Raw genomic sequence first — 27416 nt, forward strand, 5'->3', positions numbered from 1 at the left:
AATTTGCAGGACTGTGTCAAAGCCCTTACTAAAACCTTACTAAGAGATCTCGCTCCTACTGTTTCCCCCTATCCATTAGGCCAGTAACCCTGTTGGCTATTCCTTATAACCCTGTTATCCTCCATGTGCTTACAAATTGATTGTTTAATAATTTGCTCCAGTATCTTTCCACTTTTGGCTGACTGGTCTGTAATTTTCCAGGTTCTCTTTGTTCCCCTTTTTAAAGATAGGTACAATGTTTGCCGTTCTCCAGTCCTCTGAAACGTCATTCATCCTTCATGAGTTCTTCAAGATAATTACTAACGGTTTTGATATTGCTTCAGCTAGTTCCTTAAAATGTATGCTGTGTTTTGATCAGTTCTCCACATTGATTAGAAATGTCAATATACTTATTGCAAGTTGGATGCAGTGTAGAGAGAAATCTTCCACTGAGTGTTATTAAGAAGCTAGGACGTGAGTATACCTTTAATTAATCTTACCATGAAGCTGCTGGTAGCTGAAGAAGAAATTTCAAACTTAAGTGTTACTAATTCATCAGCACATTATAAATAGAGTGCAAAATACTCATACGTCAGTGTTCAATTATCAGATTATGAAACATATACCTGTAAGAAAGGACATGAATAGACTGTTCAGAATGTAATAGTGGCTTCATCCCATTCCAGTATTACTTGGAAATAATCAAATAGATGTTGGTAAGTGACACTTTGTCTTGCTTTGTTCTGTCGCTTAATCCTGACTTTTGGACTCTGGAGAAACCACAGTAAGTCAGGAAGTGCAGGCCTGTGCACTAGAGCAGTGCTACTCAAAGTGGTGGTCTGTGGACCGAGCCATCGGCTGCCGGTCTGTGCGCACGTTGGGAAAAAAAAAATTGCCGGTCCCCCACATCAGATAGCTTGAGAAGCGCTGCGCTAGAGGGATACTTAACTGAAGAGTGGATGTACCAACCATACAACTGCAACTTTAGACTTGTTATTAATTTTTTTCATAACTCATTCTACTTTTTCTAAAAACAACTCATTATGGTGTTTTCAAATATTGACTATTTAGAATTGCGTTATCCTTCCTATATTAATGCTTCATTTACCTCACATACTGAACTGTAATTAATCTATGCTTTCAATTTCCTACAGAGATACCTGTGAGGAGTTTTTTTAGTTGTTTCTAAATGTTCCAGTCTTCTTTGTATATCAGCATAACAATATTTCCTTTCAGTTTTCCTAGACTTGAAGTAGTTGAGACAACTTGCCAGTCAGAGAGAATTTAGTATGCTTACAGGAATTATAGGTGCACTCTGTTTATATACAAACAAAATTCTCTGTCTTAGAAATATCAGCATGGAGGGATTATTCTAATAGACTGCAACTGTCACCCTTCAAAAAGTGGGATAAGCAGTATTTAAACTAGTTGTGGTTCTGGGAGCCACTACAGGGATTCTCCTATCATTTGTCTTCCATTGGAGGGGAAAAGGATGAGATCTGTTAGATATACTTGGAAAGCTTTACTTTGAAACATCCATTAAAAGGCAATGTATCATATACATGTATGTGGTATTCTAAATGATTTCTAAATGTGGTCTTCCAAGATTTGTAGCTTATAACAGGTACAATCCATTATCAGAAATGCTTAAAATTATTTGTATGAGGTACACAACTAGAACAAGGGCATTTATTACATAATAGCCAGGTGAACTGTACCTTCGTGTGTGTGTGTATGTATGTATGTATGTATATGTATAATGTGTGTGTGTGTATATATATATATATAGAGAGAGCTGTGTTTTTTTCCTGATATTGGTGTTTCACAACCTGTCTGGAAAGAAAACTTTTATCACAATAACTATTGTGCCTCTTTCCACAGACTTCTTAATAGCGATATGTACAGCTCATTTGTTCAAACTGAAGTCAACTCAAAAAGTAAAGCAAAAAAAAGTCAATATAGTGATCTGATTTTCAATTTGTCTTCTTTTATATTCCAAATTAGGGGGCAAAACTTCTTTAACTAAATTGAAAGAATCAACTCCTTCAGCCAAAAACCTGTAAAAGAGGTGATGTCTTTGTTACAGGTTCCCCCCGGGCTGATGCCTGGAATTGGGGTACCACTGAGCCCTCTGACTCACCAGCCTGGGCTCCCTTTCACACTGTGCTGCTGTGATAAGCTGCAGACATGCTCCCAGTCTTACGCTTCCACCATCATACACCCTGGTAGGGACAAATCCAGCTACAGTTACATGTGGGCTCTCTGACTAGCCACTGCATGAACAACTTAGAAAGGCTAAAGCCTCGGTCAGAGGTTCTCAACCTTTTTCTTTCTGAACCCTCTCCCCCCCCCCCCTCCCACTCCCCCGCTATAAAAACTCCACTGCCCACCTGTGCCATAATAGCTGGTTTTCTGCATAGAAAAGCCAGGGCCAGCATTACAGGGTAGCAAGCAGGGCAATTGCCTGTGGCCCCATGCCACGTGCCACCACGAAGCTACATTGGTCAGGCTTCAGCCCCAGGTGGCAGGATGCAGGTACCTGGGCTTCAATCCTATGCAGTGGGGCTTCGGCTTTCTTTCCTGGGCCCCAGTGAGTGTAAGGTTGGCCCTGCTTGGAGGCCCCCGTGAAACCTGCTTGAGGCCTCCTAGGTGGCCCCGGACCCCTTGTTGAGAACCAATGCCTAGGTAACTCTCAGCTCCCCAGGCATGTACCCCCTCTGGAGCATAAACCCAATATTATTACTGTCTTGCGCTGCACAAGGAACTGTACAGGGTTAGCTCAGAGAGTTCGCCCCCATCCACCCCCAATGTGGAGAGGAATATGCAACAGCCTCTCTGAGCTAAGATTCCGAACCACAATTCACTGGTTTAGATAAAACAAAAACAAGTTTATTAACTACAAAACATAGATTTTAAGTGATGGCAAACAGGTGAAAGCAGATTACCTAGTAAATAAACAAAAACACAAACTAAGTCTAAGATACTAGAAAGATAGGATATGCATTAGCAAATTCTCACCCTGGCTGAGGGTACAAGCAGGCTGCAGATTCTTAAGGGGCAAGTTGCACTTGCTTTACAACAGCTTGGAATCCCCAGGTCTTTCATATACAGGCTAGAAATACCTTTAGCCTGGGTCCAGCAGTTCCCCCAGTTCAGTCTTTGTTCCTCTGGTGTTTCCAGGAGTCGTCTTGTGTGGGGAGTGAAGAACAACAGATGTCACTCCCCGCCGTGTATAGCCTTAGCGTACGGCGGGAACCTTTTGTTTCAAAACTTGGTTCCCAGACCAGTTTGTGGAGAAACATTTACATCCCAAGATGGAGTCTAGAATCATGTGGCCTGATCACATGTCCTTGTTGAGTCATAGCAGCCATTACTTACAGGCTGTCTTGAGTGTTCTCAGGAAGGCTCCCCAGGTCGGGGGATAAGCTTCTCCTGAGGCCTGTTGTTTTTCCTAATGGCTCATTGCCCTGAATAGGCCCTTGCCAACCAGCTATCTAGACTGAAAGTATCTTGTCTAGTGGGTGTTACCCAGGAGTAACTACATTTGAAGTACAGATACACAGTCAGTATTTATAACTTCATGAATGATAAATGATACATGCATACAAATAGAATAATCATATTCACCAGATCATAACTTTTCCACCTTACATGACCCGTCTTGCCTAAAATACATAATAATTATGCTATAATTATGTCATAATATCACTATGAAAAATGTGGGGTGCAGTGTCAGTTTTCCTAAACTGTTGGGACTTCCCAGATTGAACTTCTATTTTGCATGAAGCTCCAGATGATTTTATTTTCAATAAAATCAGTCCTGACAACTCCTATGCTGTTTGCTAAAATGTAGATTTTGCCTTGCCTCTCTCTTGCTGTTTCAAGGACCTTGTTTACTACTTATATGTAAATTGAAGTAATACATTCCTTAGCTGAAGACCTGCTTGACCAGTCCTGCCTAATCTGGGGTATGTGGGTTTGAACATGTGCTACCAACATCATTCAGGGGGAGTTTATAACTTTACATATAACGTTGCTACATACGTTCCACCCTGATGTTATTGACTAGGAAGTTATTAATTTTCAAATGGTATCTTTCAAGGCTTATGCTGTACAAGGACTATTACAGTGGTGTTGGGTGTGAATATAAGGGTGCATTTTATCACAGTTGGTATGGCTGATTTAGTGGGATGAGTCTTAAAACTGGAACATTAAAATCAATAGTTACAACTTGTTACGTAAGAATAGAAGGGGAAAAAGTGGAGTGTAGTTGCACTCTACATCAGACACGGTTACCTGTAAAAGTAATAGTTCAGAATCACAGAACTTCAAATGCTTTTGGAGTAAAATTCTAACTAGTAAAATTTAAAGACAGGTGACTGGTGAACATGGATTATAGACCACGAAATTCCATTAGAGAATAGGACGAGCTTCCTTAAACTGTTCCATTATTTGTAGGAAGAAAAGCTGTTATGGGTGAATTCAACCTGTAGGGTGTTTGCCAGACATCTCACATATCCAGTAATAAAAATTCCTTTTTTTCTAAAAACAATAGAGGATATTTTAACACCAAGTCTTGCACCAACATATAATAACTTGGTATTGAACCTTGTTCTGATGGACAAAGAAGAGATTATTGCTGACCTAAAAATTAACAATTTTCTAGATACCAGTGATCATGATCTTTTTTTCACACATTAAATGTAACCAGAATATGGCATCTATCGATGGATATATTTGGAACTTCAAAGGCTTAAAGCAATGATTGGCCCAACTGAGTGGGAACATAAATTTAAAGTGAGATGTGTTAAGGAAACTGGGAATTGTTCAAGGATATCCTATTAGGTACCCCAAAAGCCACAATTCCACACACATGAGGAAAAATATTATGCCGGGCAAGAAGCCATCTGTCCTCTTTAAAGGGAGGTGTCGAAATGGTGCTAAAACATTAAAAAGAAAGGTTGGAACAAAGGGGAAGTAAATGACAGTGAATACAAGTTACTAATTTATAAAAAGTAGGTGACTGATAAAGGAAGCCAAAGGAATCAACGAAATATCAATGGCCAATAGAGTTAAAGATAAGGCATTTTTAAATAGGAACAAGAAAAATGCCAGATCAGGTATAAGTTCATTGTAAAGAGTGAGGTAGGAAAAACAATGTTCAATAAGTGTGTGTTCTGTTGGAACAAAGGAGATTATATCCATCCCATATGAAGTGGATGTAATAAAAAGGTTACCATCTGTAACAAGGGAGGAAGTGGGGCAGCATCTGCTAAAATTAAACCTTTTTAAATGAACAGGCCTGGATAACGAACACCCAAGAGTCCTAAAGAAACTAGGTTAGGAGCCCTCTGAATCACTAGTGTTAGTTTGTAACAAATCTTGAGGGAATTCAGAAGGATTGGCAGTCTGCCAGCAGAGTTCCAATAATTAAAAAAAGGTAAAAAATGATGCAGAAGCTACAGACCTGTTAGCTTGAAGTTGGTTGTAGGCAAAGCAATCGAGTGGTTAATCCAGGACTGAACAGAGAATTAGAGGCTAAAATAGATAGGTAATATGAGTCAAGTGCAAGTTCATGGAAGGTAGATTTTGTGAAACAAACCTGTTAGTCTTTTTGGACAGAATTACAGATCTGGTAGACAACTACGTTGATTTTAATATACTTAGCACAGAGTCAAATACCTTGGAGAAACCTATGTGGCATTTTGATTAGCTAACTTGCATTATAAGGAATTAATAGGGCACAGATTGGATGGATTAAAAATTAAAAAAAATAGGGATGGATTGGATGGTCTCACTGATCTCAAAATATAGTTGTTAATGGGGAGATAGCAATGACTAGGGCTGCTTTGAGCAGTGTCCTCAGTTCTTGGTCTAACACTATTTAACATTTTTATCTGTGATCTAGGTGGTGAAATGAACTCTGTGCTGGTGAAGTTTGCAGATGACAAAAGATCGGTGGGGTAGTAAATAATGAGGAGGGCAGTAACCTGAAGTACTTGGCTAGATCTCAATCCAACAAAATGTGTTTTTTAAATATAGCCAAACCCAAGAGAGTATATCTGGGAACCAAGAACGCAGTTTAGATCTACAGAATTGGGAAACTGTCTTGGAAAACAGTGACTCAGAAGGATTTCGGGCCATCATAGATGGCCCATGAACTGTCTGTACAATTCTGTGGCAAAAAAGGCTGATGCGACCCTTGGATGTATAAAAAGGGGAATATCAAATAGCAGAAATAGGGGAGTGATCTTGGCTCTGTACACAGCACTGGTAAGACTGCTACTAAAATTCTGCATCCACTTCTAGTCTCCATGCTTCAAGAAGGATGTGAAAATACCGGGGGGAGTTCAAAGGAGGGCAACAAAAATGATCCCCAGGGCTGGAAAACAAACCTTTATTATGTGAGACGTAAGGAGATCAATTTATTCATAGGCTTGGAAGGATTAGATTTTTATAGTACAACTTGATAAATGTCATTTTCACCATACACAGACAAAAATATTTTCCTGGATGATTTACAGATGGGCAAGGTAAGAAATGCTGCTTGAGAACATAATAGTTTGATTTAAGGTTACTTACTTTGTCAACACCACATGTCAAAATATACAATTTGTGTTTTGTTGGGTTGTAAAACTTTTTTGAATCTCAACAGGTACTGTCATAAAACAATTGTCTGACCCTCTTCTGTAATTTTCTGCAACTGAAAATTTAAATAGATAAAATTGAAAAATGCTTAAACATAAACATCAATATTATTTGTCAAAATTATACAAAAAATTGAAATTTTGCCAAGCCTACTTACTCAGTTTATTGAAGATTGAGAGGTAATTTAACTATTGTGTCTAGATACTTACACATGGAAAAGAGATCTGATAGTGATGTACTGTTGGTGTTGGAGGGGTTCCAACCTTACTGACAAAGGCACGAGAAGACCCAATGGCTGGAAGTTATATAAATTTAGTTTTGAAATAAGATGCAACTTTCCTGCAGTCAGTGTGGTTAAACATTGGAACAGCTTAACCAGGAGTCACTGGGCTCACTGTTGCTTGGAGCGTTAAGAAGAGATTAGATAGCTTTCTGAAATATATGATTTAATTCACTTCCTGGGAAAAATTCTATGGCCTGTGTGTGCAAGGGGTCCTCCCCAGTTGACTGAAAGTATTCTGGGCTTTTTGCCTTCCACTGAAGCTTCAAAGATTGGCTATAGCTGGAGATGGGACACCAGACGCGGTGGACTAGTGCTCTCTGGTGTATAGAGAATCCTTTCTAGATGCCTACTTGGTGTGTCTTGCTCACATTCTCAGAGTCTAGGAATGGGATACGAGATTTGGGGTTGGGAAGGAATTTTGCCCCAGGTCAAATTGGCAGAGATCTTACGGGCTTTTCCCCTTCCTCTGTAGCATGTGTGGTTTGCCTGCTGGGATCATTTCCTTGCCATTGTACAGGCCTTGGGCATTGATGGCACTGTTTTCTGCTATAGCTTAGTTTTGGACTGAAATGTTTTGGTCTGATAAAGTTTTTAGGCTTAATATAGGGGAATCTGGGTGGAATTTAATGGCCTGATATACAAGTATCAGAGGGGTAGCCGTGTTAGTCTGAATCCACAGAAACAACGAGGAGTCCGGTGGCATCTTAATGATTAACAGATTTATTTGGGCATAAGCTTTCATGGGTAAAAAACTCACTTTTTCAGATGCATGATATACAGGAGGTCATCCTAGATGATATCATGGTCCCTTCTGGCCTTAAACTCTATGAAACTCTGTTTTTTCAGTGAAGATTAGTGCACATCCTAATTTCTCAAACAATAATTTTGGCCATTTGGAAAGATCCTTCTATTTTGAGGGACTGTATTGTTTTGGTCAGTGTTGCTCATATTTACATATTAGACCCACAATTTCTGTTTCAAAAACAGAAATATGACTGCATGTAATTGAACCTGGAAATTGCTCTAACTGGTTTGGTCCAGCAATGGTATTGTAATCTAATCACATGCAGTTTGTCCTTAGTTTTTCCTTTTGTTCTCCTATCCCGACTATTTTGTCAAACACACATGAATTTGCCTTACCTGTAATTGTTTATATGTGAACTCATATCCATGTATTTACCAGCTAAAATCACTTAATGTTGCAGATAAAAATGTACATTTCAGTTATGTAGACTGTCTCTTCTGCTTGTTCTGGTATCTGCTGAACATACTGCAGCTTTAATCTAAGTATTCCATAATTCAGTGTAATCAATATAGTAGTGATCATTTTTAATTTATATTTTAGTCTTTTTATTTATTTATTGCAAAATAACGTCAGTTACCTTTGTTCAAAATGTCAATGCTTTTTGACTGAAAAAACTTCGAGATCTGAAATTTAAGTTGAACTTTTTTCACAGAAAACATATACATCTTTAAGTTTGTTTTATCCACATAAATCCCTCAACCCTTATCTCCCAACACTCAATTTGTTCAATAACTAATTTCTCTTAAACCTTATTTTTGAGTACAGGCCGGATTAGTTCTTGTAGAATATAAGCTCAGAAAAATACAGCGCACTCACAATCTTTGTGCCTGCCTTTAAGATGCTTCCTATTATGCCAAAAAAGAATAGTTTTAATGTGCAGCTTAGTCCGCAGTGCATTTAGGCGTTCTCCACGTTTTATGAGCTGCAGTTAGAACGCTGCTTTAGCCAGCAGTTGATTTTTCTAAATGAGCACTTCTGAAATACATGCTATATCTCTTTGACACAGTGTAAAAAGGAAAGGTGGACTTGTGGCACCTTAGAGACTAACAAATTTATTTGAGCATAAGCTTTTGTGAGCTACATGCTATCCTTACTATTCTCAGACAGATTACAGGAGGATTTATCTGTTGATAAATAAGCATTTGTACTCAGGTTTATTATGCCCCCAAAATAGTCTTTTGGTGCTAGCTTTTAATCATGACTTACAGTTCGACATGAAGTTGAGAATGGAACAGTTAAATTGATGCTGATCCATTTGGAATACTCTCTTTTGTAAATGGATCTGTTGCATTTTTTTCCCATTCCTGGCTAGAATCCAATGAACTACTTTTCAAACGCAAGATAACTTTCTGTGTGGTGTTATTTAAACTACAGACTTTCTCTAAAAGCTAATGAGGGATTTCCATTTAAGTTGCTCCTATAATAATAATAATAATAATTAATAATTTAATAATAATAAAAAAGTACTTGCACCATATGGAATACATTGAGGAATATTTTTCTTCCTGTATGCCTGTATTGTTCTAAGAATATTGAATCCTTTGTTTTTAGACACTTAGGAGATGTCTAGGATTCAGTTTGTAGTTCACTTGAATGCATAGTGCGGCACACTTTAGGATTAGAAGACAACTGTTCAGAGTGGCAGAGACTACAGAATCTAAAATATATGAATCCGTGCTGAAAATGTAGGACAGTGTGTTTCTAAAGTAAGAAATTCTCCTTCGTTGTGCAAATGGACTATTAGGCTTTGCCAATATGGTGTCTATCAGATTAACTCTGACTTGTAGTGAGCTACAGTGCAAACCATAGAGGAAAGGTTTTACATATTTTTGTATTGGTAATTAGTGTAGGTATCTTTCCGGAAGTGTTACCCTGGACAGCCTGAACTGTGGCTGTTACAAATAATAATGCTCCGCATTTAGAAACCTAATTTCTTCTTGACTGTAATGTTGCCACCAAAGCATATCTTCAGGTGTTATTTATACTATTCTAATTGTTTTAGTTCCAATCTTTTATGTATTTTTGTCCCTGGCCTGGTGAGACTGCTCCTCAATGGGTATACTGTCAATTTCACTCCATCTTCATATCTAATTTTAAAAGAAAAATTTTAGCTTCCATCTCCATCCCTTTGGACCACTGTTTCCACGTTTCCAAGGCCTACTATTTCATTGTCCTGCTTCAGGATGCCTATTGCAACCTGAGGTCTGTTAGCAGGGGGCCTGGAAAAGAAGTGCATATGAGACGAGTGTATTAAACCTCATATGTTCTCCTTGCCTCTCCTGTATTAACTTTCATCTCAAAGATAGCCTCCTAGAGTTAATATAAAAAAAGATTGACAGGTCCCTCAGCACCCCTTTTGGACAAAGATGGCAGAATAGCAACCCTGTTTTAAACCTTATCAATGTCCTCCTTAAATTTGCCAATAAGGACAGAGATGTGGATGGAGTGAAATAGACAACAAGGGAAATGAAGTGGAGAAGAGTTGGGCTGGCTTTATAAAGCTCCACTTCTCTGGCTGTCCTGTCATACTGTGGCTCCTGGCTTGGTTCCTCTTCACCCTCATAGCTTCAGTACATTCATACCTTGGTTTCCTTCATCTGATAGGACCAGTATAACTGGTCAGCAATAAGTCCCAGTCCTGTTGCAGGGCATTAATAAGAACTCGGCCCAGCTAGTAGATTTGGGTAACTTCCTCTGACTTCACTTGGCTTTGCCTTGGTACAGTAGCACAGTCGTTACAGTGTACTGAAAATTCTCTTCAGTGCAACTGTGTTAGGGGTGAGTTCCGAAGTGTGGACTAGTGAGGTTCTCCTGTTCGGTTACTTGCACATGCCATCACCTATATTGGTTTAACTTGAAGCTAGACTAGACCTCCATCTGCTGTGGATGGCTTAGGGGTAATGATATTCATGCTGGATGGAAAAAGCAAAAACCTCATCCTTTCTATCAGTCTAGGAGAACTGTCAGGTTAGATAGAATATGATGGGATGGAGAACTTTGTGAGGGGGAGTTTATTGAACCACTTTGATTTAGTGCTGTTAAAAGAACCAAACATGTAGCTGTGAACATTAAAAAAACAAACAAACAAAAACACCACAAAAACCTAACAAGAAAACCCCCACAATCCTCCCCCCCAAAAACTGGAGAGTAATACTCAGATTTAAAATTACAAATGCACTTTGAAACCTATTCCTGTCCATAGAAGTTCAAGCTGTTTGGGTTCTGTGTTCCTCCTACATTAGATTATATATCGGAGTGGCCAAACCATGCGGCTCTTTTACCGTTAAAGTGTTGCTTGCGGAGTCCCTCCTCATTCTCCACCTACCAGACTGGGGGTAAGGAGAGATTGGGACCTCTGCCTTGCAGCTGGGTGGTGAGGTAGGGGCTTCTGCTCCGTGGAGAGGGAAGTCTCAGGGCTTCTGCCTGTGGGGCGCACCCGCCGGGGTTCGGGGCTTCAGCAGGAGCAGGGCTGAAACCCCGAGCCCCATCAGGTGCCTCCCCTGGGACTGAAGCCCAGAGACCTCCCCCCCCTTCCCACAGGGCTGAAGCCCTGAGCCCTGGCAGGCATGCTCTGGCTCTTGATTGTCTGAAGATTGTCGTATGCGGCTTGGAGGGTTTGGCCATCCCTGTTCTATATCATTGTAACCTAAAAGACTATTTGATAAGTTTTTGTGCAGCTTTGTGATGGTGGTGTAGTCTGATATAGAAGAAACAAACTAGAGTAACTACATTCCAGTTTTTGGAGCTTCTGTTTACTTTTTGTTAAAGTATCTGATCTGGTGGTTGTGGTCCTTGAACAATGCATTAATTACTTATGATAGCTAAACAATTATTTTAGCAGTTTGTTTCAGCTCACGTTTAAGTGAGGCTTTGAAGAATTCTTTTTCCTCAGTGAATCAGATTTTTCTGCTTGAATCAGTTACTGCCACTGTTCGTATATGCAAAAAAGCTCATTCTAGGATCCAGCTTTTTGCCAGCAGTTGTTTTCTATGCCGAATGGTCTTGATAATCTAACTGAATTAGAATATAAACACATCTCTCTCTCTCTCTCTCTCTCTCTCTCTCTCTCTCTGTGTGTCTGAGCTTTGCCTCCACTCATTATATTCTTTGTATTCCCTCTTGTGCCATGATTCGCTAAACAAACCCACATATATTGATTGTAGAAATGCTGATGTAATGTTAGCTCTTTCTCTAATAATGCTTATGTTTAAACCAGTATAGTCCAGTAACCTATCTTATTTATCTAGTTTAGGAATTCATTTTTTCCCCCCCACTCATCTTGCAGTCAGATTCCTGAGACCATACCTACGTCTGATTAAATAAGGATTATAATCTTGGCTAGAAAATAGCTTTAATTTCTACTTCCTTTTGTGTGCTCTCGTCTCCACATTCAGTTCCCTAGTGCTCTGTATAGGATTCTATACCTCCTTCTTAATAACTAGTACAAGACATACATTTATCTCAGACTGGTGACTGAATGTTGATGACTAAGTAGTTTCAGAGCCTCTTGCCCTGGGATACAAAGTTGGCTGTTGCTTTATTCTCAAGAGTGGTTCTTCACTGAAAAGTGACTGTAAAGCTGCCATTATTGTTGTATTACTTATTTCTCAATTTTTGTATCTGTGATCAGATTACAAGTAAGATTTTTTTTTTAAATAAACTGATAGCCCTTCAGATTCAAGCTGACAGTTCCGCTGGACTCTCTTTTTGCCTTGTATCAGTAATAAAAGTTTTGCAGGTCTAATTCTGTCCTCAGTTACACCAGTCCAACTGCACAGGTTCAGGTGGGAGCAGCACAGGTACATCTGGCTCTGTAACAACAAATCTGATGCATAGTGGCAAAGAGCACACTTATGAAGCTTGTGGATGATACTAAGCTGGGAGGGGTTGCAAGTGCTTTGGAGGACAGGATTAAAATTCAGAATGATTTGGACAAACTGGAGAAATGGTCTGAAGTAAACAGGATGAAATTTAAATAAGGACAAATACGAATTACTTCATTTAGGAAGGAACAGTCAGTTGCACACATGCAATATGGGAAATGACTGCCTAGGAGGGAGTACTGCGGAGGGATCTGGGGGTCAGAGTGGACCACAAGCTAAATGAGAATCAACAGTGTAGCGCTGTTGTAAAAAACCGAACATCACTCTGGGCTATGTTAACAGGAGTGTTGTAAGCAAGACCCAAGAAGTAATTCTTCCACTCTACTCTGTGCTGATTAGGCCTCCTTGTATCATCTGCAAATTTTGCCACCTCACTGTTTACCCTTTTTTCCAGATCATTTATGAATATATTGAATAGGACTGGGCCCAGTGCAGATCCCTGGGGGATACCCCTATTTATCTCTCTCCAGTCTGAAATCTGACCATTTATTCCGACCCTTTGTTTTCTATCTTTTAACCAGTTACCAATCCATAAGGACCTTCCCTCTTATCCCATGACAGCTTACTTTGCTTAAGATTAGCCTTCGGTGAGCGACCTTGTCAAAGGCTTTCTGAAAATCTAAGTACACTATATCCACTGGATCCCCTTTGTCCACATGTTTGTTGACCCCCTCAAAGAATTTTAGTATATTGGTGAGGCATGATTTCCCTTTGCAAAAACCATATTGACTCTTCCCCAACAAATTATGTTAATCTGTTTGACCATTTTGTTCTTATAGTTTAAAACCAGTTTGCCTGGTACAGAAGCCAGGCTTACAGGCCTGTAATTTCTGGGATCACCTCTGGAGACCTTTTTAAAAATTGGCGTCATATTAGCTGTCCTCCAGTCATTTTGGTACAGAAGCTGATTTAAATGATAGGTAACAGACTACAGTTAGTAGTTCTGCAATTTCACATTTGAGTTCCTTGAGAACTCTTGGGTGAAAAGCATCTGGTTCTGATGACTTCTTATTGTTTAGTTTATCAATTTAACTTCCGCTTTTTAAAGGATGGTTTTTTTTTGCCTCTAACTGCTTCTCAGGAACACACCATCAAACATGGACTGATGTGACCAGCCAACTTTAAACTAAAGGAACCCTCTTCTGCATGTTTGTCCTGTTCAGTCTGTCTCTCTACTTACTGTGTTTCTTTCTGTCCTGGTTTCCCTCCGTTCCTGTCTGCCTTCTTTCCCTGTTTGTTTACATAGACTCTGTTTCTCTCTCTCAGGCTCCCCTCTGCCCCTCAACTGTCCCCCCCCCCACTCCCCTTTCTCCTCCAGCTGTCAGTCCCCCTCCTTCTGAGGGTAGGGCCATCTCCTCTCACGTTCTCAGAGGGAGGGGCTACCTTCTCTCCATAGAAGAATGACAGCACATTTACTCTGAACACACCCTAAATCATTTATCCCCATACAGGGTAAAATCCCTTTACCATATTTAGATTAGGCAGAAAAGAGTAAATACAGGAGATTTCTTAATGCATTCGAGAAGAGCTTCTCAGGTTTGTTTCTTTGCTTACCATTGATGTGTATTCACCATAGTTTTGTATTAAATCTATATCTAAAGTTTTAGAGGCCGTGGGCGTGGAGGGTTATATTACCAGTGCTTGCAGTGTCTCAGGGCAAACATTCTTTTATTCTATATCATGAAGGGGTAGGGACTGACCATTTGTTTTCAATGTACAGTACCAAACATATGTTAACAAATGCTGCTTAACAAATGTGTGTGTAACTGGCGATGGCCCTCACAGAGAAGTGTGACGGCTGTATCCTGTAGCTTGGAATAGAGTATGTCTGGCTCAGCTGTAAGATTTCATGGATGTCTTCACCAGCAACCAGATCCTAGATAGAACACCGAATAGCACTTCTGCCTTCCTTTCATGCTTACTGTGAATGCCATGTGAAGATGGGCTGGAAGGCTTCAAAGGCTTCAGCCTTCAAGCGATCCCAGAACCTAGACTCATGGAAGTGCTGCATATATCTGAATTTAAGCTTGTCTCTACTGAGTCATTCATTGCCTGAAATTTAGCAGGGCAATCCCTAATGAATAGCAGACCCTTTGCTAAACTGCAGAAAATCAATAATCAAATCTGAAAACACATAGCTGTACGTGCACAATGCAGTGACTTTACAATGGCAACAGATGATTTGTGTCACAAAGCTTGATTATTGTAACACTTTCTAAACAGGATTTACAGCAGAACATAGAATCATAGAATATCAGGGTTGGAAGGGACCTCAGGAGGTCATCTAGTCCAACCCCCTGCTCAAAGCAGGACCGATCCCCAATTAAATCATCCCAGCCAGGGCTTTGTCAAGCCTGACCTTAAAAACCTCTAAGGAAGGAGATTCCACCACCTCTCTAGGTAACGCATTCCAGTGTTTCACCACCCTCCCAGTGAAAAAGTTTTTCCTAATATCCAACCTAAACCTCCCCCACTGCAACTTGAGACCAACATTTCTGCTGACTATAGCTTATTCTGTATGCGACAATGTTTGCTCCCTGATCATGAGTGACAATGGTCATATGCCGCCTACCTGTACCTGGCATGGAGCAGGAAAATATATAAACTTGTTCAGATCTACAAAAGAAAAAACTAATTTGGTTACATTAATCTCTTATTTTAAAATCTGATCTGACTTTGTATTGTAGTTTCCCCATTGACATAGGGACTTGTTAAAATGAGTGTTAGGTATGCTGAGACAGGGTGAGAGAGGTAATTTTTATGGGACTAAGTTCTTATGCTGGTTAGTTCACATTGTCACCAGAGGGCGGCATAACTGATTTTTGTAAAGACTTTTAAAGAGTGAACAAGAGTTACAGGACAGAAAATACAGTGGATACTAACTAGCATTCAAGTGTTTGGCATAGCTAAGCATATTCAAATATTTAAAGTTTAGAACTGAAGGAAGTCATACCAGTTTAGCCTTTATATTTAAGGGACAGATTATAAAGATACATGCGTTCTGCTCAATTCTGAAATGTGATTACTCCATAATAGGACACAGCTTTATTTTTATAACTTATTTGCATTTCTGTTTGAATCTTAAGATGGAAGGAAGGGCATTATTGTCACAAGAACAGGGAATTGGGAGACCTAGATTCTCTCCTGGCTTCTTCTACGTCTTCCCCTCTTACTTTGAGCAAGTCATTTAAACACGTACTACTTTCCAATCTATAAAATGAAACCCAAATACTTGCCTACAGACTGTTCTAGTCCTCTGCTGCTGTCTGTGGCTTCCCCAGGAGCTTGTGAAAACTAACCACTTTGTCAGTTTTCAGTCTTGTTCCTGGGAATATGGGAGTGGTGAAATTGATGAAAATTAGGTTAGCTCCACTTTGCTGCAGTTTGGGAACATTACGAGCAATGTAGAGGTTATCACTGGAGCAGCTCACTGAGGAGGGGGAAGCAGAATAGAAGGATAGATTAGTGGATACCTTCCCATTATTGTCTTCATAGCAAGGAAGAGACTTTTGGGTGGGAGAACAAAATGCTCCTACTTTCTAGCAACCACAGGGAACTGAGGGTTGTGTATGTGCGCGCGTGCAGGGATGCCCTCAGGTTTTTCAGATATCAACACACAGACAGAGTTGGAGTGAAGGAGCAATCTGAGATCATATTTGGATTTTCATTCACTTACATCTCACTTTCACACATGTATAATGTTCTTCCTTCTCCCTGTCTCCAGACAACTCAGACTACTACTTCAGTTTTGGTGGTAACATTATCTGCTCCTCATCACTATCAGGTGGAGGGGGGTGGTGCCTTTGAACTGGGGCTCTCTGAATGGTATTGTTGGAGGACGGGGTTTGCTTTATTAAACCTGTGTTGATTACCGGGCTTCTCTGGGGACTCGGCAGGATTCCTCTCAGCCTATCTTTGTCAGACATTAAGAGCTGGTTATCCATTCATAAATTGATGACCACGACTGTAGATCTGGTCTGGATTCCTAATAATTTATGCCTAAAATTGGCCCTCAATAGTGTAATGAACATCCTTAATCCTTAATGACCTCTTAATCCTTCTCAACTGCAAAATCTGTTGGGTACTTAGCAGAAACTATGGATTGGCTACACCCTGTTTTGAAGCAGTCTGCCTGTTAGATATCTACAGTGTAACTGTAGCGGTGTCGGTCCCAGAATATTAGCGAGACAAGGTGGGTGAGGTAATACCTTTTATTGGACTAACTTCTGTTGATGAGAGAGACGGGCTCAAGAGCTTGTAAAAGATATTCTCTCATCCACATTGTTTCTCTGTTAAATATTTGTCAGTCATAGAATGGACTGCCATAATCCAGGCAGATGCAGCTTCTTCAATCATCTGTAGAAAGTCGCAGAAAGTGCTGTGTGGTGTTATGTTACTATTAGTACCCTAAATGATATAGCCCAGGATGTTATCACATTGGCTGCAGCCACTCTGGCTTGTCTAATTAGACGAGATCAAGATTAGGTTGTGGTTAGTTAATGCATGTTTTCCCTAGGATGACCTTGACTAGCTAAATTGAGGTCTTGGGTCTGGTCTGCAGTTAAAACATAGGTTGATATAGCTACAGCACTCAGGGTGAAAAATCCACACCCTTGAGCAATGTAGCTATTCCAAGCTAAGACCTGGTGCAGATTCTTCTGTTGACCTGGCTGCTCTAATTCATATCTAATTTCTGTTTAAGATTGGCCAAAAGCAAATAAGATTTAAGAGGAAAATTTATCATCAATTATAATTTGAGTTCCATTTTAAAAAATAAGGTAAACATAGAAAAGATCCAGAAAAAGAGAATGAAAACTAACAGGTGCAGTACACTATCCCATTTCTAACTGACCAACACTCACCTCTGTCTCCCTCTTAATTATTAAGCTGTTTAATATTTTAGGAATCATTCTGGTATACTGAGTGAATATGTTTTGGCAAGCTTTAGTAAATACAATTGTTTGGCCAATAGACTATAAAAGCTACAGAGAAGTTGTAACTTTCATATAAATCCTTTGTAGTTCATAGCTAGATCTAATAAAACGAATTGTTGCTTTGGACCAGTTAGTTGCAGCACTGTCAGTCTGGCTGCCATGCATGTGTATTGAGTGCTCGGAGTTCTTTGGAAACTGTTAAATATATGCATGCTGTTGCTTTGGAAAATGAGCATAGTACTCTGAACATTTAATACTAATTGAAAGCAAGAGCATTTCTTATTGAGCTGAGGTTCACCAACATAGTTGCTAGACTGAGATTAAAAGACTGAGATTAAAAGAGGGTGATTCAAAGAAAGTGATTTATGAAGAAATTATTTTACCTATTGCTCTTCTGTAAGAAGCATTGTGACTAAGTAAAACTGAATTTTGTTTGTACCAGTGATATAAACAGATAAAAATAGCCAGACTGGGTCAAACCAATGGTCCATCTAACCCAGTATCCTGTCTTTTGACAGTGGCTAATGCCAGATGCTTCTGAGGGAATGAATAGAACAGGCAGTCATTAAGTGATCCATTCCCTGTCGCCCATTTCCAGCTTCTGACCCCAAAGTATGGGGTTGCATCCTTGACTGTTGTGGCTAATAGCCACTGATGGATCTATCTTCCATGAACTTACCTAATTCCTTTTTGTGCCCCATTATAGTTTTGCCCTTTACAACATCCCCTGAGTTACACAGGTTGGCTATTGTGTTGTGTGAAGAAGTACTTCCTTTTGTTTATTTAAACCTGCTGCCTATTAATTTCTTTGGGTGACTCCTGGTTTTTGTGTTACTTGAAGGAGTAAATAATGCTTCCTTAATCACTTTGTCCACACCATACGTGATTTTATAGACGTCGATCATATCCCCCTTTAGTCATCTCTTTTCTAAACTGAAAAGTTCCAGTCTTTTTAATGTTTTCCATTCGTGTGCCATTTCCTTAATCATTTTTGTTGGCCTTCTCTGTACCTTTTCTGTTGCCAGGATTGCCTCTGGAGCCTTTTTTTTTTTTTTTTTTTTAAAAGCTGGTGTTGCATTAGCTATCCTCCAGTCATCTGGTACAGAGGCTGATTTAAATCTTAAATTACATACCAGTTAGTAGTTCCGCAATTTCATATATGTGTTCCTTCAGAACTCTTGGGTGAATATCATCTGGTCCTGGGGACTTACTACTGTGTAACTTATTAATTTGTTCTAAAGCTGCTTCTATTGACACCACAGTCTGGGACAGTTTTTCAGATTTGTCATCTAAAAAGAATGGCTCAGGTGTGAGAATTTCCCTCACATCCTCTGCATTGGTCTTCACTGCAAAGAATTCATTTAGCTTTTCCACAGTGGCCTTGTCTTCCTTGAGTGCTTTCTTTAACACCTTGATCGTTCAGTGGCCCCACTGGTTGTTTGTCAGGCTTCCTGCTTCTGATGGACTTCAAAATTTTTTTTACTATTAGTTTTTGTGTCTCTTTCTAGCTGTTCTTCAAGTTCTTTTTTGGCCTTCATAATTATACTTTTACACTTGACTTGTCAGTTTATGCTCCTTTCAGTTTTCCGCAGTAGGATTTAACGTCCAATTTTTAAAGGATGCCTTTCTGCATCTAAGTGCTTTTTACTTTGTTGTTTAGCTATAGTGGCACTTTTTTAGTCCTCTTATTATGTTTTTAATTTGGGATATTCATTTAATTTTAGCTTCTCATCATGTTTTTAAAAAGTTTCCATGTAGCTTGCAGGCATTTCACTTTTGGGACTGTACTTTTTAATATCCATTTAACTAGCTTTCTCATTTTTGTGTAGTTCCCATTTCTGAAGTTAAATGCTTCTGGTGGGCTCTTTGGTATTCCCCCGCCCCCCGGAAGGATGTTACAATTAATTATATTATGCTGTTCATCTAGATTCACCAGATCTTATGCTTCACTTAGGACTAAATCAAAAATTGCTTCTCCCCTTGCGAGTTCCAGGACTGGCTGCTCCAAAAAAGTCATTAATGGTGTCTAGAAACTTTATCTTTGTATCCCATTCTCAGGTGACACATAACAAATCAATATAGGGATAGTTGAAATTCCCCCATTATTACTGACTTTTCTATTTTTATAGGGTCTCTAATCTTTTGGTGCATTTCACAATCACCATCCCGGTCAGATGATTGGTAGTCTACTGCTATATTCTTATTATTCAAGCATGGAATTGCTATCCATAGAGATTCTATGGTACAGTTTAATTCATTTAAGATTTTTACTATATTTGACTTTATGCGTTCTTTCAGATATAGTGCCACTTCCCCACCAGCATGACCTACTCTATCATGCCTATATATTTTGTACCCTATTATTACTGTGGCCCATTGATTATCATTGTTCCACCAAGTTTTTGAGATGCCTATTATATCAGTATCCTCATTTAATACCAGGCACTCAAGTTCAATCATCTTAGTATTTAGACTTCTAGCATTTGCATACAAGCACTTATGGTATTTGTCACTTTTTAGCTGTCATTATGTGATGTAATTGAATAGGACACTTTTTCATTTGACTGTTTCTATTCAATTCCTACCTTTGCTTCTATCCTCTTCTCCTAACTAGAATATAGAAAATCCCTGTTCATAGATCCTTCCCTAAGGGATCATAGAATATCAGGGTTGGAAGGGACCTCAGGAGGTCATCTAGTCCAACCCCCTGCTCAAAGCAGGACCAATCCCCAACTAAATCATCTCTTTCTGAATCGTGTGCTCTCTGTCTCTGTTGGATTTCCCCCACGTTTAGTTTAAAAACTCCTCTACAGCCTTTTTAATTTTACAAGCCAACCATCTAGTTCTGTTTTGGTTTAGGTGGAGCCCGTCCTTCCTCTATAAGCTCCTTCTTTCCCAAAAGGTTCCCCAGTTCGTAATAAACCTAAAACTATACCATCGTCTCATCCATTCATTGAGACGCTGCAATTCTCCCTGTCTAACTGGCCCTGGATGTGGAACTTGAAGCATTTTAGAGAGTGCTGCCATGGAGGTCCTGGACTTCAATCTCTTACCTAGCAACCTAAATTGGGCCTCCAGAACCTTTCTCCTCCACGTACCACAACCACCGGCTCCTCATTTTAGAGAGAAGTGTGTTAAGTTTGAAGTTTAAGTTAAAGCTTGCTATAAACTTTCCTTAAAATCTCGGTCATAATTGTGGAAAGATTTTTCTTTTAACCTGATTAAAATTAGATGTGAAAATGGAGAGTCCAAAATCAGATTGTGCTGCTTTTGAATGTTATGGCAAAACAAAACTCAAGTAATAGCAAGAGATTTAAGAAAATAAGGCAGACTTTGACAGTTCAGTAAAATGCTCTCTCAACTGGAAATACTTGTTGGGGGAACATTTACAAAAATAACTTCTCTAATCATTATGCATAGTTATTAAATATTACTGTATTAATACATTTAGAACGCTTGTTCAAATAATTCTTCCAAATGCTGACTGTCTTCTAGAATAACAAACATGCGGTGCCATTTTTTTCACCATTTCTGGTGTCTGGTTACATGACTTGAAAAAATTATTTCGCTTGTTTTTAAAGGTTATATCTCTGACTGTCTTGTATTAAAGGATTTTTACAATCAAGGTGTTGCCGCCTGCAGTGTATTCAGAAATTCCTGGAGCTATCAAAGTGTAAAATGGCCTTATTAACATGCCATTACAATTGAAAGATGTTTTTATTTTTTGTTTTTTGAAAAACACATGTAATCCACATAATACTTACACTGGTAATGCTTCAGCTTATTAGTTAACTTGCAAAAAGAAAAGGAGTACTTGTGGCACCTCAGAGACTAACCAATTTATTTGAGCATAAGCTTTCGTGAGCTACAGCTCACTTCACAGTATGCATCCGATGAAGTGAGCTGTAGCTCACGAAAGCTCATGCTCAAATAAATTGGTTAGTCTCTGAGGTGCCACAAGTCCTCCTTTTCTTTTTGCGAATACAGACTAACACGGCTGTTACTCTGAAACCTTAGTTAACTTGGTTAGTTTCCAGAGAACCAACTGTTATCTCAGTTCAGTTAGTTGATTGTCATATATTTTGCTAGTTTGCAAACCAGATGAGGAAAATATCCAAATAAATATTCTTTTCCAGTGTGGGGTGTGTTTGTGTTGGGGTGAAGGAGAATGACTTTTTATTCTTTGAAGTAAAATTTCCTTGTCAGATAAAGGGGATCCACTGTATATAAGTGGCTGCAAAGTTGCTTTCTCTAACATGGTGCATTCTAGGCAGGCAAGGTGGGTGAGATAATACCTTTTATTGGATCAACTTCTGTTGGTGAGGGAGACACGGTCCAATGAAAAATATTACCTTACCCACATTGTGTCTCTAATCCTGGGACCAACACGGCCACGACAACAGTGCATAGTGCATCCTAAACTGTTACTGCCGCAAATTCTTCAGCAAGTTTGTAGTTTGTGTGGAAAAACTGTTGAAAATGTGGGTGAAATCTGCAGTATTTCATGTTTAAACATGTGATGCATACCCTGAATGGAAGTCTGACTGATGCTTCACTTTTAATATTTAAGGATTTGTTTTTTCCTTTTTTTTTTACCAGTAGCTCTGCTTACATTGCTATAGAGACCGAAGCTTGTCCCATAATAGAATTTTGACAGCACTAAGAGTAGACTACAAATCACTTTTGTATTACTCTCTCCACTTTCAGCCTACTCTTCTCCACTCTCGATTGTTCTTCATGTTTTTGTTTTTGTTTAGGGCAGCCAAGCATATCTGAAAGTATTAGTCATCTGTCACAGTAACTTTTGTAGACTTACACTCTTCAGGAAGTGAACAGAAATATGTCATAGTGATCTCTGGACACATTACGGTATCAAGTGGAGTGCCCCAAGGGTCGGTCCTGGGGCCGGTTTTGTTCAATATCTTCATAAATGATCTGGAGGATGGTGTGGATTGCACTCTCAGCAAATTTGCGGATGATACTAAACTGGGAGGAGTGGTAGATACGCTGGAGGGGAGGGATAGGATACAGAAGGACCTAGACAAATTGGAGGATTGGGCCAAAAGAAATCTGATGAGGTTCAACAAGGATAAGTGCAGGGTCCTGCACTTAGGACGGAAAAATCCAATGCACCGCTACAGACTAGGGACCGAATGGCTAGGCAGCAGTTCTGCGGAAAAGGACCTAGGGGTGACAGTGGACGAGAAGCTGGATATGAGTCAGCAGTGTGCCCTTGTTGCCAAGAAGGCCAATGGCATTTTGGGATGTATAAGTAGGGGCATAGCGAGCAGATCGAGGGACGCGATCGTTCCCCTCTATTCGACATTGGTGAGGCCTCATCTGGAGTACTGTGTCCAGTTTTGGGCCCCACACTACAAGAAGGATGTGGATAAATTGGAGAGAGTCCAGCGAAGGGCAACAAAAATGATTAGGGGTCTAGAACACATGACTTATGAGGAGAGGCTGAGGGAGCTGGGATTGTTTAGCCTGCAGAAGAGAAGAATGAGGGGGGATTTGATAGCTGCTTTCAACTACCTGAAAGGGGGTTCCAAAGAGGATGGCTCTAGACTGTTCTCAATGGTAGCAGATGACAGAACGAGGAGTACTGGTCTCAAGTTGCAGTGGGGGAGGTTTAGATTGGATATTAGGAAAAGCTTTTTCACTAAGAGGGTGGTGAAACACTGGAATGCGTTAACTAGGGAGGTGGTAGAATCTCCTTCCTTAGAGGTTTTTAAGGTCAGGCTTGACAAAGCCCTGGCTGGGATGATTTAACTGGGAATTGGTCCTGCTTCGAGCAGGGGGTTGGACTAGATGACCTTCAGGGGTCCCTTCCAACCCTGATATTCTATGATTCTATACTGCTTTAATATATTGGCACCTACATTCGGTGTCTTTGAGGGATTATTTATTTTGTAAAAGGTTTTTTTCTGGATAACTTGTGATCTTTTCAATTCAAAATACAATCAAAATAGCCTTGCTTTATTCTCAGTAATGAACTACGGCTCCTTTTGCTTTTTATTTCTTCTCTCATTCAGTTTTTAAAACAAAAACACTCTGTTAAATGAAAGATTCTTAGTTCCTAAGGCAGAGCAGAGGCATGTTGATTCACTGACATTTTAAGAGAAGAACTGCCTAGTTCACATACCCACTCTTTCTATAATATTTTAAATGTGTTTTTGCATGTTATTAGCATCATTGCAGTGAAAATACACACATTTCCATTGGCTTCAACAGGACTCGAGTTCATGCTTTAATACCCAGGCAAAACAGTGGGAGTTAATTTGCCTTACTTAGAATTGAACATTATTAACTCTTTCAGCTGTATAGCCTAAAAAAAATATGTTTATCAGCTGACCGTAATATTATAAAATATTGTCAAGGTAGTGGGCCGGTTCTTCAAAAAACAAAGATAGGTACAGGTAGATGGATTGTAGGAAGGAAGAGGGAGAGGCCTGTGGGAAAGTCTGTGTGTGGGGCAGGGAGATGATGGGTAAGGAAAATAGTATGCTAACTTTTTGTTAAGCTTTTAGGGATCCTGACTAAAAGTGTTATGTAACATTGGTTGGTCTCTTTCAGTGTCTAGGCTTGTGTCTTGAGACCTCAATTTAAAATGCTGGTTGTGAAGTGAAGATCACATTTGAGTTTCATGTCTTTGATGGAAATGCCTTTTGAGCTTTAGTTCTACTTCTTTTTTTGTTGATTAAAATAGCTTTTCATGATAGTTCATGTCAGTTCAGCATTTTAATAGCTCTAAAACACACAATCCCAATTTTTGTAAAATTTGAAATTGGATTTCTAAATTTAGTTTAAAGCAAAGTGTGTTTTTTTTCCCGTCCTTTTGACTCTGATGGTCTAACGGGTTTAAAATGAAAAATGGGGTTTGAAGTGCACAGTTTTCTTTAGAACAGAGAAAGTGGGTGGAAAAAACAGAAAAACAAGTACAGTAAAAGCTGTTTTATCTGGCACTTCACCAACCTGAAAGCTCTATAAACCGGCATTTCTGATCTTCATTGAAATTCCAGTTTATAGTCTGGTTGGCACGGGGCTGGCTGGGGAGCGGGAAGGGGTGTGGAGTGTGGGCTCTAGGAGGGAGTTTAGGTGTGGGAGGGAGCTTGGGGCAGGGGTTTGGGGCGCAGGGTGCTGGATCCAGGGGCTACTCGCCTCAGGCGGCTCCCCACAAGTGGCAACCTGTCCCGGCTGCTCCTAGGTGGAGGCGTGGCAGGCAGCTCTGTGCACGACCCCTACCCTGCCCCGAGCACTGCCTCCGCAGCTCCCATAGGCTGGGAACCGCGGCCAATGGGAGCTGCAAGGGCGGCGCCTGCAGGCAGAGGCAGTGCACAAAGCTGCCTAGAAGCAGCCGGCACAGGTCGCCTCTTCCGGGAAGTCGCCTGAGGTGAGCGCCCACTGGGTCCGGCACCTCCTTCTGCATCCCAGCACACTGCCCCGAGGCTCCCCCCACCCAACTCCCTCCCAGAGCCCATGATCCATATGCCCCCCATGCCCCAACCCCCAGCCTGCACCCCTCCCCTCACCCGCACCCACACTCCCTCCCTCTTAATTAACCGGCATTTTTCACTTACCAGCACCCCCATTCCCTCAACATGCTGGATAAAACAGCTTTTATGTAATTCTGGAGTTAGCTTCTCACATGTAATTCTAGCACTGACTGATATTTCCTTGTTCTCATTTGGTTTTTGCTGGACTTTTTATTAGAGATGCATTCTCCTTCTCTCCCCACTCCCCCCCCCCCACCTTTGAGGAGTAGCTCAATGCTATAGGTCTTTATTTTCATGATTTAAAATATTTAATCTTTGATTGTTATCCAAGTCTCTAGATTATTATAATAGTAGGCATACATCACACAACCAGCATAAAATTAGACACTGATAGTGCCCTGTAGTCAATTGAGGCCCATGACTAGAATTGCAGGGCTTTTGCAGGTCATGTTGAAAGTGGTTAGGAGAGTTGTTGGGAAGTTCTCAAACTGCATACCTACACTATGCCTATTTCTAGCTAATGCATTGGTAGACTCTTACTGTCTCAAACACTAGATAAGGCACACACGAGTAGGGCGTTAGCACGCTTGTTTGAATAGAACAGCAACACCAACTGTGTGGTGAACATTAAGAGAAGATGAGTTCAAATAGAGGATGGAATTGATATGTTTTTAAAAATGCTAATGGCAGTGTATTATAAAACTATTACTAATCGGCACTATTATAATCATATTACCTTTTAATGTACAATAATGGATTAGTCTAAAATACTTCCAAATTAAAGAAACAGAAACCCCCAGTGTAGTTAATCAGGTTCTTAGGTGGTTCTGTTCATTGGCTTACCTTAGAGGGGTCAGAGCTGATCAGTGACTAATGAATTCTTGCTCTTTGGCAATAGGTTGGTTTCATCACAGAGACTGTAATTTCAAATATTAGTTCAGATACAAGGGACTGGCTGAATTGCTTATGTGTACATTTACGCTGGCTGAGCCAGAGTGTGACACAGATGACCTCTTGAGGCCGTTGTTGTTTTTTTTAAAATTAGTCTGTTTATTGGCTTTTAGTATGTTCTGTTAATCCATAAACAGAAACTCTTTAGTCCCCTTGCTTTTAGATTTCGCAGGAACAGCCAAACCTTTCTATATTCAGACAGGAAATCCATAATATACATTAAGCGTAAGGTGGGGCTTAAGAACATTGTATTGTTGTGCTTTAAGCCTGTATACATTAATTTACATTATTCTTGCTATACAGTTTGTTTTTTTAAAAGTCCTAGTTTCTTCCATGTGGTTGTGTGTTAGCAAATATCCAATGACTTTTTTTTTTCTAATTTAAAAGAATGCTAAACCATGGATTCCGGTAGGGCAAGATCTAATCTGTCTAGTTGTGTGTATGCAAATCAGTCTCTTCTGTGCATTGCTGGTAAGTGTCTGTGTGCATACAGGTACATAACTATAGTCTTTAAAAAAAAGTCTTATTTTGACAGACTCCCATCAGCTACAAATGGATGCGTGCAGTTAGCAAGATTTTAGTTTTTTCCGTAGGATTAAAGAACGTAAATCTCATTCTTCCATATTCAGCAAGTACATCTGGATAACTTTTTTGCCAGTTTCAAACTGTTGCCAGTGTAATTTTTTTCAAAGTACTAAGAGATTAGCCCCTTAATTGCTTGCGGAGTAAGTGCAAACTGTTTTTGAGTTAGAATAATGAAATGAACTCCCAAAACCACTTTAGTTTATGTCCTGTGTTTGTTACTGTAACTTTAAACTGCCCAGTGCCATTTTGGGGAAAACTTGTAAAGACATGCAGTGCTAAGTTTTAGTTTAGAACAGATTCTTAGAGTAGTTATAAATTTGAAAATAAAGATTTGTAATGGATGTGTTAACAGCCCCCTTATAGTAGTGCTTCCAGACACTGCTAGAATGTGTGTGGGGTGTTTTTGTTGTTTTTGTTTGTTTTTTTTAAAGAAATTTACAGAAAAACCTGTCAGGAATACTAGTGGTAAATGTAAACACTAGCACTGTTTCTGTCTTTTCCCAGTATATCTGAAGAGGCTATTACTGTGCTGGGACAGAATAAAGCCATGCTGGTAACCAGAATAACTAGCTTGGCTTAATAGCATGATGCCACATGTAAAAGAGACTACTTTGAAGTCTGTACTGTCAGTATTCTAAACATATTGGTTTAGCCTACCCTGCCAATATACTAACATTGGTTTAAATAAGGTGTTATGTAGTAGTATCTTTAAAAACAAATATTAAACAATGATTTCAGTGAAATAAGTTTTTTTGCTTTTGTGCTTTTTCTAGGTACATAAACTTCTTATGCAAAATAATTTTCATACAGTGCCTAAATGTCTGTTTTTAGCAGCTCACCTTTTAAGCATCC

At 39.7% G+C, this 27416-nt stretch overlaps 1 protein-coding gene across 7 annotated transcripts in view; it reads left to right on the top strand.

The window, feature by feature from the left end:
- The window catches only part of KLHL13 (kelch like family member 13), a 126806-nt gene that overhangs the window by 36179 nt on the left and 63211 nt on the right, over positions 1 to 27416 (top strand). The gene's annotated exons all lie outside the window — the stretch shown is intronic.

This window comes from Eretmochelys imbricata, chromosome 9 (assembly GCF_965152235.1).
Source record: "Eretmochelys imbricata isolate rEreImb1 chromosome 9, rEreImb1.hap1, whole genome shotgun sequence".
Classification (NCBI taxonomy): domain Eukaryota; kingdom Metazoa; phylum Chordata; order Testudines; family Cheloniidae; genus Eretmochelys; species Eretmochelys imbricata.